The following is a 16,166-nucleotide window of genomic DNA, read 5'->3' as shown; positions in this document are numbered from 1 at the left end:
TCAATAGCTGACTGTCGAGCATGGTAAGCGAACAGTCCACTAGTAGAAGGAGACTGCACTCTTTAACTATCGCCTTCACCTATGGTGGCATCTCAACATCAGAGAACTTCTTCAACTCCAACCCATTGGTTGGCACCTTATGCAGAATAAGGTCATGTAACAAACAAAGTAAAAAACATCAGTTAATTTCAAAGTATCATTAATAAATAAACTCACGCCATCGACATATAATATACATATATCTCCCTTCCATGATTTGAATGCCACGTGATTCGTATATCCTGTGAGAATGGAATAGTCATTAGGCCCACCAGGAACCCTCCATCAGTGTGTACAGACGAGTTTGTTGAAGTAGGAGTTGTCTCATGAGGAGTAGTGACATTTGTCTTCAGAGTAACCTATATAGTTGTTGTTGCCTCTACCTTAGAGGATGAGGCACCTCTACCATCTCAGAAGTATATGGCACCTCTGTCTCTTCCGGATGGGGAACATTAGTCTCTGCCACCATCTGCACATCATTCAAAACTAATGCATGGACATCAACTAGCTCATTCTCATTATCTCTCGTCTATCTAGAACCAGATATAGATCCTCTACATCGGATAGTGTGGGGTGCACGAAACTGGGTCTGATCGGCCAACCACCTCCAGTGAGAACCAGTCGGTGACACTCTCCCTGCCCGGAGTTGTGAGTCCTCTACGTCACCTCCCCTCCCTCGAGCCCTCGCAGTAGTTTCTCTATCATGCTATTGACCAACAATCGTACCATTTGTGTCTCTGTTAATCACTTAAAAAAATAAAACAAACTTTTAGACCACCTAACATTTTAAAAAATCCAGAAATTTTAAACTTTCTGGATTTTAACAAAAATGCGTTAATGATCCTAAATTTTTCCGCACTTTTTAAAATATATGGTAAGAATGCATATGTTCTTCTGGATTGTTGAAATGTCTGGTTGAACGTATGCATTTTTTCCGGATCTTTTGAAAAATGCAGAAAATTTTATGCATTTTTATCGCATATTTTGAAAAATCCGAAAAAAGTATGCATTTTTACCGTATATTTAAAAAAATCCAAAAAATTGTATGCATTTTTATCGATTTTTTCAAAAAGTGCGGAAAACATGCATACTTTTTTCCGGATTTTTTGAAATATATATGGTAAAACTGCATGAAAAACCCGAAGAAACAATAAAATGCGGTAAAAAATTGAAACTTACTTGTCATCAACACCAAATATTTCGTGAGCTTGAAAAATCAAGAAAATTACATAACCTTTTTTAAATTCGAAAATTTTCAACACTTTTTGTGAATAAAATTATAATTGTGCAGGGCTAATATGGTCAAAACATAGGGGATGTGGGGGTGCCAAATTAAATTGGGGGCGGTAGGAAGAGATCTCCACATAGTCTTACCGTCATAACTGCTCATTTATAAATTCTGATGTTTCAAGCAATGGTTTTTTTAACTAAAACTCTTACATGATTTTCTTAGTGTGCGAGTGAATATATATATTATCAAATTCGAAATATTTACGCATTCAATACCTTATCATGAAATGTAAATAAATTCAACGGTTTAAATAAATGTTTATTTTCATTATGTAGTCTAAATAAACGTTTCGCCTATAAGACCTTCCCTTGACTAGCCCAGTAATATTTGGAATCAAGAGATCCCTCCTTCTAAAGCCTTAACCATGTGGAGAGTCTGATATAAGAAGCTTGCTACATATGATAATCGTACTAAGAGAGGTTGCATTGGTCACTCTTTTTGTAGTCTTTTCTACCTTTATGCTGAAACAACCTCTCACTTGTTCTTCTTATGTCCATTTGCCCTGCGTATTTGGTATTGGTTCCTTACCATGATCAAAGCCTCTTAACATTTTGATGTTTTTGAAGCATAGCAAATCTACAACAAAAATTGGAGCAAGCAGTGTAAGGTCATTATTCAAGTCACCATTGTTTCTATATTCAATAATATTTGGTCTGCTAGAAACAACTTATGCTTCAAGGATCACAAAGTTCATCGGATGCATGTTCTAAACCTGATCCAATTTGAGGTCTCTATCATCGATAACAATACTAAGCAAGTTTCCAATTCCTCTATTCATGACTTCTTTATTACTAAATCTTTCAAAGTTAGCTTGATTCCTCCTAATGCTCCCAAAATTTTGGGTGGTTTAGCTACCCCCGCCTAGGGGTTGGCTCAAGTGAAACACTGACAACTCTTTTTCCAATATTTGACTTCATGGGGTGGCCTCTTTCATGATAATAAGAGTGAGTTCATGTTTGACTTCTCTGAGCTGGTGGAGGGAAACTTTTCCCTTCATGATGTGCTTTTTGGTGTAGCTAAAGAAATTGAGTTTTCTTATCAATTTGGTTGGTTGAAGCTTTGGTTGGAGACAGATTCCAAGCTTGTTATCCTTGCCACTAAAGATTTTAAAATTTTCCCTTGGAACATCCTTACCAAGTTGCTCAATGCCATGGCTAAAAATCTTTCTATGGAGTTTCACATCACACATATTTATAAGGAGGGGAATCATTTTAGGAATATGCTCGCTTCCAAGGCTTCTACTTCGATCCCTTATCTCGTTTGGAACTTTCCTCCTTCCTTTCTTACCTCTTCTTTGTATCATTACAAGGTAGGCTTATCCAATTTTCATTTTGATGGTGTTTAAATGGGTTTTGGCTGGGTCCCCCCACTTTTTTATTCTCTTTTTTTTTAATCTTATTTGGCCTTAAAAAATACAAAATTGGAGACTACGACAAATTAATTAAGACCATGATACAAATATCAATTCGTTGAAATATTTTTAAAAAATATGAAAAATTTAACACGTCTTATGGATTACTAGCACACCTCATGAAAATACAATAATACCCCCTGATTTCAGAGATGCATCTCCGGGTGCATCTCAAACACACATAATCAATGTTGATTTTAAATCATGCCTCAACTTTGTGTGAAATTCTGGTATCAAATATGAGATGTCGAAGGTAATGTCACGACACTAATATCTGAGTAATGCAAACACAGTAAAGATAGAGAATAGTAATGCAAGATACACAAACAATTGTTAACCCAGTTCGGTCCAACTCACCTACATCTGGGGGCTACCAAGCCAGGAAGTAAATTCACTAAAATAGAATCAGTTCAAAGACTCTCCGTACACTTCAACAAGTTACAATCTTTTTCACCTAATCTCTACCCGTGCAATTTCTACCTAAGCACTCTTAGATATGAGAACCCACTCACTTCCCTACAATCACACCTGTGATTTTAAACAACAATCCCTTGTGAAAAAAAAACACTTTTCAATAACACACTCTTGATTTTACTTCACAGTTTCAATCAAGAATACACACTCTTGATCTTGCTTCACAGATTTGATCAAGAAGACACACACTTGATCTTGCTTCACATCTTTGATCAAGTAGACACACACTCTTGCTTAACAGCTTTAGAGTGACAAATTACAACCATAAATCAGTCCAATTCAATCATCAAAAGATGACTTGAATGGCTTACAAGTCTCATGACTAAACAGACACAAACCCTAGCTCTCTCTCTATATTTCACTCAGTATTGGTTGTGTTGTAAAACAGGTTTTCTAAGTCCCTTTTTATAGAAGCTTTCAGCTGGGCTTGGACATCTTGAAAACCCTAAATCTATTTTCCAATCAAATCTTCTTATGATAGTTGGTTAGATCTCTTTGGAAAATAAGTAAATCAGGTTGTAATCAATGATTGAATGCGCTTGCAAATCAGATCTTCAATCATACATAGATTGTCATTAATTGTGCAATCACAAAACACCAGACATTCACACTGAATGTTCTGTGTACAGGATGTCATGACATCGGGTCTGACATCCTGGAAAATCCTGCATAATTCCATAATTCCTTTTATAACTTCCAGCAGGTACAACCATATCAGATGCCATGACCTTGTGTATGACATCTTGAAACAATCCCGCATGAACATGTCTGTCATATAACCTCCAGCAGGTACACACATATCAGATGCCATGACCTTGTGTATGACATTCTGAAACAATCCTGCATGATCATGTTCTTGAATTCCAGCAGGTACATAGGATATCTCATGTTAAGACATCACACATAACATCTTGTGAACACTCTTTGTTTTACCAAAATTGCTGCCAACACTTAGAATCAACAAACTCTCCCTTTGGCAAATTTTGGCTAAAACATATATTTTGTCCTTTTTGTTCACAAAAGAAACTATCAGCAGTTAAACAACAGTTTAAACAGCAGCAGAAGCCAACACAATTACTAGAAATAGTTACTAGTAATACACACATGCACAAGGGTACTTCTCCTCCCACTAAATTTGTGCAACAAAAACAGAATTACTAGTTATGGATGCAACTAGTAAGACACACAAACGTACAAACAAGGGTACTACTTCTCCCCCTAAACCTGTGCATTCATCTCCATGAAAATAACAGCACCTGTAACCACATCACCTATAACAATCAGAATGTCATTCTGACATCTGCTTCAAAATCACCACCTGTGTATCACCACATCAGACATCCCCTTTGACATCTGTAAACAGAACATCATTCTGTTTAACAATAGTTGTCCATATGTCCAGCCACATACATCTCCTCACAGCTCCAGCTCCATATAAACACTTCTCCCCCTTTTTAGTCAAAATTGACCAAAGGTGACCAATTAGATAAAATAAATGTCAATTAGTCTAGCAGAGAATGTCAGCACAAATGTTATAACATTAAAAATGTTAAAACATAATTGTTCAAGAGATACAGACCATCATTATACACAGCTGTGATAGCTGAGATAATGAACAAATCCAAGGAACTCATTAAGAGCACAAAATATTACAAACAGGCATCAATGAGGACTGCCACAAAATACACATATTAAAAAAAAAAACTTCAGTCTTCCAAACACAACAGCACCATAATAACTTCCAAAACAACAATCTTCACAACACACCTTACCCAATCTTCAATCTTCAACACAAAAGGGGGAACCATCAATCAGAGGAAGAAGTATCACCTTCACCTTCAGAGCTTTCAGAGCTGCCACTAGATTGAGCTTTTGACCTCTCTCTTGAGGTATTGGCATCTGAGTCTTTGGTCTCACCAACCTTATCCACCTCTTCCTTCTCTAGGCCACTAATAAGAGTCTCCAAAGCCTCTTTTCTTGCTTTGGCAACCCTAATACCATTCTCCAGTTCTTTGCAGGTTTCCTTCAACTGATCAATTAAACTCCCTTGAGATGCAGGTTCCTTTCTGGAAGATGTCATGACAACATCATTGACATGACTTCCTTCAAACAGCTTATAATGAATGGATAGCGAGGGTTTTATTCTGCTTGGAATGTCATTTGCATTGAGTATGCCTGGTTGTTGACTCAAGACAATGCCACAAATAATGGATGGGAAGGCAATGGGCAACTTCACAGCATTTGTGGAGGCATGTCTGATAATTTGGTCAAACATAAACTTTCCAAAATCATAGTTAATCCTGGTTCCAATTGCATGAATGATTCTTTCAAGACTAGTGGAGATTGTAGAGATATGGTTAGTAGGCACCCAATTAGCTGAACCAATCTTGTGCAAGATGGCATATTTGACAGTTAGCTTGCTAGCTGATAGGTGATTCCTACTAGGCCATTTCTTAACTTGGCCAGCTGTAATAATCCTACAGACCTCATTGTCTGTAGTCTCTAGATCCATTCCTCCATCAGTTACTCTCCCTAGGAACTTGTTGATGATGGTTGGTGAGAATCTCACACACCTGCCTCTTACAAAAACTTTGCAAAATTCCTTGTTGCTCCTTTCAGAAATCTCCTCAGGGATATTTACAACAAATTCTTTTACCAACCCCTCATAGCATTGGGGCAGAGCAACCATAGTCTTCATCAATCCAGCATTCTTGATTAAATCTATGACTTCCTTTACTTCAACAACCTCTTTTCCCAGCTCTCTCTCAACCGCTACCCTCATCTGAATGACAAACTTCCATTTTGCAGCACCGTCTTCTAAGTGAAAAGAGATGTTGTCTAAGTGTACAGCTGCAGCTTTGCCTGGACACTTCTTAACAGCCTGCCTTTTTGCAGGGGGGATGTCTGGGACATCGTCTTCGACATCCTCATCAGAGTCAGAACTCTCACTTTCATTCCTTTTCTTAACCTCAACCTTGCTCCATGATTTGGAGGGTCCTACACCAACAGTCTTCTTCCTAGTCCTGAATGTCATCATTTCAGCCACAGTTTTTCCTTTCCTAGTCTTCAATTTCCTAGTAGCACTTGGTTTCACATGGTGAACCAAAGTGTCATCCTCTTCCTTTGAACTCTCTTCCTACAAATCAATACTATCCTCAGTCGTATCAGGAGACATGCTAGCTGGTTTCTTGCTAGGTAAATTTTTCCCAAGAGAACATAATCCCTCAGCAACTACTTCCTTTTCTGTCTTAGATGAGTCATCATTTTTCTCAGCTTGGGTTTCTACCTCAGGAGAGGGGTCCCTTCTGGACAGAGGGGTAAAAATATCCTTGACTCCATGTTCTTCATTCAGAATCCTAGTAACTAGGTTTCTTATGGTACGATCAGTAAAGTGCATGTCCTCTTTATTATGAGATTTTTCAGGAATGTTACCTTGCTTAGTTCCAGCCATGGAAGAGGGGCCTGGGGCGTCACCTGGTATCATACACAGAGGAGTCACGTCCATCAAATCTTCATCTAGAAACTTCATGGAGGGAGTTCTTGTATGATGACGGGGTTTTGAGCTAGATGATGATGGATGTTGAGACATGTTGTTGAACTTTTGAAGGAAATTTCTTTGCCATAGCAAAGGTTCTCTGAGTAGTTTGATGAAGATGAAAAGAGTTGTGTTCAGGTAGAGCGTGCAAATGGCATAGATACTATTTCCAATACTAGGGAATGATTCATTATTAATGTGGCTCTTTCTTTTAATTGGGCAGACAATATTTTTGTTACCTTTTCCATTCCACATTAATTGCCATATTTTCTTAAGAATCCAAGTCCCTAATTTCCCTCTTACATATTCAAATTAATTATCAATCAAATCCCTTGCAAACTTGTCAGCTAATTGCATTTCATGCTTTAGACCTATGAATTTATCTTTTACACATTTTCTAATAGAGTGTTGACAACACACAAAGTACTTAGTCCAACTGTGCTGATTATGATTTTTGGACATTGTTGCAATATTCAGGTTGTCATAATACAATGTCATGACATCGTGTGTGACATTGTATGCAATTATTAGCAGTTCCATCCAACTTAGTTGAGAACAGCTGCTTTCTTCTGATATATTTTCATCATCAACCCCATTTTTATCTTTCAAATATGTAGGAGCAAGAGTCCTTTCACTCCCCATCTCAATCTTCTCCATATTGTTCTTGGTACTTTTCTTTTGAGATAGACACACAGTCTTTTGTGGTCCAGTTCCAACAAGGCTCTTTCCAATTTCAGACTGCATATAACTAGTCACATGTCCACCTATTTGATCTAACCTCTCAGTTGTTTGGGCCATCATGACCTTTTCTCCTTTGGAAGTGAGGTTAAGTCTGAGCTTCTGGTGTGACATCTTTGTCTGACATTTCCCACAGACTTGTCTCTCACTATTCTTGAGGGTTCTTCTAGCAGCTATACTTATCTTCATCTCTTCCTCTTTGACATAGGAACACTTTGAGGAATAACCCATTTGAGAGCTCCATATGTAACAGTTGTCTTTGGTCCTGATTCCTTTCATAATCACTTCACTATCTTTGTCAAAAATTAGGCATTCAGTTTTGGTGAAGTTAACATTCAGACCTTGATCACATAGTTGACTGATGCTTATTAGATTTGCAGTCAAGCCCTTAACAAGTAGAACCTTGTCAAGTTTAGGAACTCCAAGACAATCAAGCTTACATATTCCCTTGATTTCACCTTTTGCTCCATCTCCAAAGGTTACATGGTTTATGGTATGATGATGCAGGTCAGTTAGCAGGTCTTGGTTTCCAGTCATGTGTCTGGAGCAACCACTATCAAAATACCACTCTTCCTTGGCTGAGATTCTGAGGGGAATGTGAGCTATTAGACTTGTAACATTAGTCTTAGGAACCCATTGCTTCTTGATGATAGGACTATGTTGTTTGGGTATGGGTTGATAGTGATTCCGATGATGAACAGGGCTAAGATAACCATACAGCTCATAGCAGAAAGGCTTTAGATGACCATATTTCCTACAATAATGGCATCTCCATCTTTGGTGTTTCCCCTTCGGCTGTTTTCTCCTCTGGTGTTGTGACATATGATGTGACATCACAGGTTTACTTTTATTATGGATGCACTTAGGTTTGGCTTGAGGATTGGCACCAGTGTAACTGCTCTCAGGCTTTGAGTCATTGTACCCAATGCCAGATTTGTCTCCTGTCATTTGTCCAGTTTGGAGAATCTTGTCTAAGGAGTCAAATCCATTGCTCAACATTCTTACATACTTGGTCATCTCTTCTAGTTTAGAATTTAGGAACATGGCTTCAGTTTTCAACTTAGAGATGGTTTTCACATGGTCTGCCCTCTCACTCTCCAGCTGTGCTATCTTCTGACTATCAGCTTGTTGATTTTCATCTAGCTTGGCCTTCAGAACCACTGCTTCTGTTTGTAATTTGGAGATGGTTTCCAAGTATTCTACCTTCTCATTCTCAAGTTGAGTTATTTCCTTCTTCTGGCTTTCAACCTGTTTGCACAGCTCTACACTTTTGTGACACAACTTTCTGTAGGTAGAGGCCAATTCTTCAAAGGTTACTTCATCATCACTTGAGTCTTCATCAGATCCCCATCTTCCTGTCAAAGTAGTCACAAGATTTGCAGCTTCCTCTGTTTCACTCTCATCAGACCAAGTGGCAGCAAGACTCATCTTCTGCTTCTTGAGGTAGGTTCCACATTCAGTCCTGATGTGTCCATACCCATCACATTCATAGCACTGTACCTCTTTTCCTTCTTTAGGCTTCTCTTCTGATCTTGCTCTTCTTCCAGCATTGTGTCGCATTACGCGAAAAACCGGCGGGAAAGGAAAGAAACAACAGAGCCGCCACCGTGCGTTATTTATCCCAAAAGAGGGAAAGGAAACGCTCAGAGTAAACCTAGGAAAGAACATGGTCTCGCGACCAAAGAGAATGGGTTCGGGAGTCGGTTATGCGAAGGGAAGGTATTAGCACCCCTACGCATCCGTCGTACTCGACGGGATCCACGCACAAAAGGAAGGAATATTGGTTGCTAAACACTGCTCAAATACACACACTGGCTGAAAGAGACGCAAGAAAACAGACAAGACTGACTCGGCAGGATATCGTATCCTGGGCCTACTTAGTCTATCAGGCATAGACATCAGAGTCGAAGTAGTTCGGACTGGGGAAAACACATGCTCGCTAGGATATCGCATCCTATGCATACGTATCTCCTTGGACGAAGGAGAATCAGAGCATTCGTAGCTCGGCTGACACGCACACAAACAAACAAGACACAGGCAAACGTGGAGCCCGACTGCCAATCACTGGACTTATGTCAGCATCCGAACCTAAACACACACACACTGGAACCCAAATGCCACTCGATGGACTTACATCGGCTTCCAAGCACACAACAACACAACAAGTTAATAGGGAGTCGGGGACTCGAGCCTATAACTGTCAAGCACACACAAAAAGAAAAAAGGCGCCCGGAGAGATCAGCTCAATCTCCTGCCTACATACTTCATCTGGTGTGAAGATCAGGGCGATGTAGTTCCCCTACGCAGGGATAAAGGACTAGCCTAACCAGATAACAGAGGGAGACACAACACTAGGGAGACTACGACTCGAGCCTAGATGTTGTCGTGCAAAATCAACCTTAAGTTAAGGTTTCTAGCTAACTGGCACAAGGGCCAACCTATCCTAGACATGACTTGCACAGGAAGCAAGCCACACACACACCTAACTTGCACAGGAAGCAAGGAGGGTCTCGATTGCAACTAGGGCAAGAGAAAGGGGGAGGTCTCAATCGCAACGAGGGCGAGAGAAAAAGAGTTAGTGTTAGTTGTTAGTCAAACTCGACAAGACATCGCATCTCGTGCCTACGTATCTCATCTGGACATGAGAATCAGAGTTGTCGTAGTTCGGCTACGGAGGGAAAAAGGACTCGATTGCAACTAGGGCAAGAGAAAGGGAAAGTCTCGATCGCAACGATGGCGAGAGAAAGGAAAAGGCTCGATCACAACGAGGGCGAGAGAAAGGAAAAGGCTCGATCGCAACGAGGGCGAGAGAAAGGAAAAGGCTCGATCGCAACGAGGGCGAGAGAAAGGATCGCAACGAGGGCGAAAGCAAACAAGGATTAGTCTAAACTAAACCTAACTTGCACAGGAAGCAAGTCAAACAAACATACAAGCACAGGTAGCACACACTATATACACATAAGGGGCTCACACAAGGGTTAGGTTTTAGTCGAGGGGTCATATCAACCTCAACAAACAAACCTCTGGAAATGGGTGATGGTGCTCTTAACCTTGACATTGAGAGCCAAGGTGAAGCAGATGAAAGGAGATGAGGGGGGTGCCTCATTGCTTCTATCCCTGGCCTGGGAGAGCATTTGACAAGAATGTGTGGGTTCAGAAAGTGGGAACCCTTCTACACATTTGATACTGACTCAACTGTGCAATTGCACAAGATCTTGGGTTTTTATCTGTAATGCATCAACACAGTGGTGTGAGCAAAACAGAAGACACACTGAATAGCAGGGGATAGGTTGCTTATCCCTTGGTTCTGCCAATTGCCTCTTCACTTAGGAGGTCTTTGACTCTGTACAAGGACAAATTAAACATACACAAACATTGCCTCTTAAGGAGGACTTCAGACAGTTGCCTGGCCAAGTAACAGGCCAGGTCTTCCAGACTACATGAAGATTAAGGGATATACCTCAAAGCAAGTTGCTATTAAAGCAAAGCAAAGCAAGTTCAAAGAACTAAGCAACTAATGGTACCTGAAATAGTCAAACAGATCAGTACACAATTCTCAAGTTAAAGCAAAGGAAATAGGAATGAACAGTTAAATCAACAGACAAATGTGCAAAAGCACAAGACCCAAATCATATGAGTCAAGCCACCTACAAAACAAAGGTTAGCTCATGATAAACAATCAAGCTCAATCAAATTTGTATGATCTCTTTGAGGCATTTGGTGTTCAACCTGAAAACATAAGCTCAACAGTAAGTAACTGGACCACTAGGACAAGCCTAGGGTCAAAAAGGAATGAGAAAGTCAAAACAGCAAATGAAAGTCAACCAAAATCAAGTTCAAACATTTAAGAAGCAAGCTCAATTGGTCTCAAGTTTATATCATGCATCATCATCAATTCACAAGCAAAAGAAGTCAAAGCATGGCAAGGGAGGGCTCAAAGAAGTCAACAGAATGACTTGCATCAAAAGTCAACTCAAACATTTTCAAAAATCACCAGATAAATCATGATCAATCCTAACACCTAGCATGGTAAGCATGTAAAATTTCATCACATTTGGACAAATGGAAGGCAGTCAATGAAAATCATAAAGTCAAAGCAAATTTGAACATGCTCAAAGAAGTCAACAGCAAGACTTAGCTCAAAACCAAACATAATCAATTCCAAAAATCACCAAATAATTCATGCTCAATCAAAATCCATAACATGACATGCATATAAAATTTCAGCTCATTTGGATCATGGGAAGATAGTCAATTAAAATCAGGAAGTCAAAACAATTTCAAACATGCTCAAAGGAGTCAAACAATCATGTATCAACTTCAAAAAAATCATAACTAAATGAAAACAGATGAGAAATGAATGGGATTAACACCAATGCAAAGCTTAAGATGTCTAGTATGCACATGTGAAATTTCATGATCATCCAATAAGATATGAGAATTTCCCAAATGGAATAGCAAGATATGTCACACAAAGTCAACATTTGACTAGGCAGGGAAGCAAAATCTCAAACAATTAAGAAATGGCACAAATAATTCCAGGAAAATTCACAAGTCAACTAGACATATAAGAGAAGGTTCATGCAAAATTTCACATCAATTGGAGGTCAGGAAGCATGTCAACAAAAATCATGAAATTGCATAACATTGGTGTGACACAAATTGTCACACCCTACTTCAAAAATTCATATCTTAATAACCACACATGATAAATTCAAAAACTCTACATCAAAACAAGCATGAATGAGTGTAGATTAACCACAAAAAATTTCAGGGGCATTGGATACATCCTCATCATTTCACAAAAGAATTGGCAAAAGGTACAAAATGTGCATACATGTCAAGAACCCTAGTGCCATTAAAAATCCAGCCATCCAAAAAATCATTAAAAATCATGATAAAAAAGTAGACATTCATGTGAACATGATGAAAAAATTTCATGAATTTTGGATTTGAAATGAGTGAATTGTGAATTTTGGAAGTTGAGTAACAATTTGGAACAAATAAACAAAATGGACATGGTTTGCTAGGTCAACAAGGTTGACCGAGTGGCATGCTGGTAATAACACCCTCATTAATCAAAACGGTGCGTATCAATTTGGTGAGGTGTCAAACAGCAATTCGGCCTAGGCAATGGAACAGTGGAGCATGCGAAAATTCAAACAACAACAGCCAATTGTGTTTCTGGAAAATGGCCATTAGGGTTTAAGGAAACTTAGGGTTTTAAAACAGCAGCTTCAACTTCATGTTATCACCATAAAAACGAATTTCAAACAGAAATACTCAAACAGCATGGCAATGATATTCGTGCAACATCAAACAGCAACAAACCAAACACGATTCATGTGAATTTTCTGGGTAGATTCATAGGGTTTCATTACTGTAAAGCTTCATCATCTCCATCAATCGAAGAAAATCAAAGTGCCCAGAATCAGAAAATAAGCATGGCAATCAACACAACAAACATCCAGCATGCATATTCTAAACCTCATTTGCATTGAAACCATCTAGTTAACATGAATCGAGCAAAAATCATCATGAACAACAAATTTTAAATCCGGATATCTCATGCATTTCTCAACTATTTTACATGATTCAAGTTGCATTACAAACAGCAAAGCAAAATCTACCAGAAACATGGCATGGATCAGAGAAAAAGGAGGATCAAAATCTTACTTGGTTGTGAAGAAACTTGAGAAACAGTGGTTTTCTGGAGGATGCAAGCTCAAACAGATGAAGCTGGTGGTTGATGTTGATGTATTCTTGAAGAAATCTAGCTCAGCAAGGCCTGGAAATGTCCAAATCGATTTTCACCATTGAAGGGTCCATGGAGAAACAGAACTTGAAATGTTGTTCCAGCAGGGTTTGACGCTTCACAATGCTTCCAAATGTTGGCCAGGTGATGAAAGAACCAAAGGATGCTCGGGCTCTTTGAGAGTTTTGGCAGAAAAATGCAAAGGTGTGAAAATGCAAAAATGAGAGAATGAGAGTATTCTGTTCGATTGAGGCTGCAGCTAGGGTTGCAATTTGCTGAAAATGTCTTTAAATATCTCTGTTTAAGCTTGGTTAATGATGTGCTAACAAAGATTAACTTAAATGAAGCTAAATGCCAATTTGCTAATTTTGAACATGTGCACATGGAGGTGTGGAAGGTCTGCACGAATTGGGCCTCAAGCAAGTTTTAAACAACATTTCCAACAATTTCTAATTGGCCAAAGTGAGTAAAAATTGCTAAATCAAAAAGTCAACTTTTTCCACACTTGAATTTAAATAAGACAAGTCCAAAAATGCCATTTTGCATGGTGAGGTTTTGGTGAATGAGGAATGCATTTTTGGAAAGAGGGGAACAAATAGAGCTTGTAGGAAAAAACCCCATCAAATTTGGCCAAATGGTTCATGAGATATGGCCCTTTGAAGTTCACAAATTTTTGAAATTGATTTGATCATATCTTGCCAACCATACATGGGATTTGAGAGTTCTTGGACTTTTTGGAAATGGGAGAACAAGATCTTCAACTTTCATGTTGGGCAAAAATTCATTTGAAGCTTGTATCATGATGCAAGTTGAGGATCAAGAAGTTTCCATTTTTGGCAGTTAAAATTACAGGTCCATTTTCTATTTTTGGAAATTTTCTGATTGGCTTCAAATTCTTCAATGATATTGTTTGCCATGATATATGAGGCCTATTGGGACATGAATAAACTCTCTCAAACCAAATCCATCCATCAAAACCATAAAATCAACCACAGTTGACCAAGTTTGACTTTTCTAGGGTTTCTGACTGATTGTGCATGAACTGATGACCTCTGCACATCCAACCCTTGACTTAAACACTTCAAATGGACCTCCAAGTCATGTGAACTTGTTGGACAAACCCTAAGGTCTTGGCTCCTTGAGAAACACCCTTGCTTGCTTGGTTGACTGATCTCTTGATCAGTTTGACCTAATTTCTTGACTGGCTTGCACTTGAGGCAACTGGGACAATGCAATGCTATGCAGTGGACCATGATATGCTATGACCTAATATGAGAATGTATGTACAATGATAGGTGCAAATTTGAGGTGCTACAACTGCCCCTATTCAATCAGCTGGGAACCCGAACGGATGATAGCAATGGCTGTCAGACTTTCAGGGTAAACAGGGATTGAATACAAAAGAACCGTAGAAATTTGCACCGACTGGATATAATACAAGAAGAACCACGTCATTTACCGATGACAACTGCACGACAACTTCAGAAAAGCAACACCATTTACCGATGGTTAAAAACTGAGAACTTGATATTTACTGATATCAACTTCAGCGAGACCATTTACCGATGGCTGCTGGGAAAACAAATTCTGAAAAACAAAACCATTTACCGATGGTTAAAACTGGGACCTTGATATTTACCGATATCAACTTCAGCACGACCATTTACCGATGGCTGCTGGGAAACAAATTTGACATAGAAAGGAAGCAAGACCATTTACCGATGGTGGCTTCGAAGGAACTTGACATTTACCGATGTCAACTTAGCAAGACCATTTACCGATGGCTGCTGGGAAAGCAAATTCTGAAAAACAAAACCATTTACCGATGGTTAAAACTTGATATTTACCGATATCAACTTCAGCAAGACCATTTACCGATGGTTGCTGGGAAACCAAACTTCTGAAAAACAAAACCATTTACCGATGGTTAAAACTTGATATTTACCGATATCAACTTCAGCAAGACCATTTACCGATGGTTGCTGGGAAACAGATTTGATGTAGAAAAGAAGCAAGACCATTTACCGATGGTGGCTTCGAAGAAACTTGACATTTACCGATGTCAACTTAGCAAGACCATTTACCGATGGCTGCTGCAACTGGGAATTCGATATTTACCGATATCGAGGAACCGGGCCATTTACCGATGGCATCTCCGCTTGGGGAGGAACAAAATCTTTGTGAAGATACCAGACAATACGTTTACCGACGACTTCTGGGGGTTTTGATTCACTAGCAAGAGAACAAAGAATGACCAGACATTTACCGATGACTGGGGTGAGACACGATGTTTACCGACATCGAAAGATGATGTTTACCGACATCAAAAGAATGACCAGACATTTACCGATGACTGGGGATGAGAAAAATATTGGGAAGAGACAAACAAATATTTGCAACTGGAAACCAGATAGGACATTTACAGATGACTCTACTGGGGATTTATAGCTGGGGAATTATCAGACATTTACCGATGACTGAGGGGAAGACTCGATGTTTACCGCCATCGAAAGATGATGTTTACCGACATCAAAAGCAAGACCAGACATTTACCGATGACTGGGTGAGACTCGATGTTTACCGACACCGAAGCAATGGTGTTTACCGACACCAAAAAAATGACCAGACATTTACCGATGACTGGGTGAGACTCGATGTTTTACCGACACCGAAGCAATGGCGTTTACCGACACCAAAAAAATGACCAGACATTTACCGATGACTGGGTGAGACTCGATGTTTACCGACACCGAAACAATGGCGTTTACCGACACCAACGGAGAGGAGGAATACTTCTTCGATTTGAAAACCGGAAATTGGCCTGAACGCCACTTCGGTCTGAATACCGGAAAATTGGCCTGAGTGCCATGAGTACATCGACCTGATCGTCGGAAACTCCTTCGGTCTGAATACCGGAAAATTG

Source organism: Lathyrus oleraceus, chromosome 5 (assembly GCF_024323335.1).
Source record: "Lathyrus oleraceus cultivar Zhongwan6 chromosome 5, CAAS_Psat_ZW6_1.0, whole genome shotgun sequence".
Taxonomy (NCBI): domain Eukaryota; kingdom Viridiplantae; phylum Streptophyta; class Magnoliopsida; order Fabales; family Fabaceae; genus Lathyrus; species Lathyrus oleraceus.
This window is presented reverse-complemented; position numbering follows the sequence as displayed.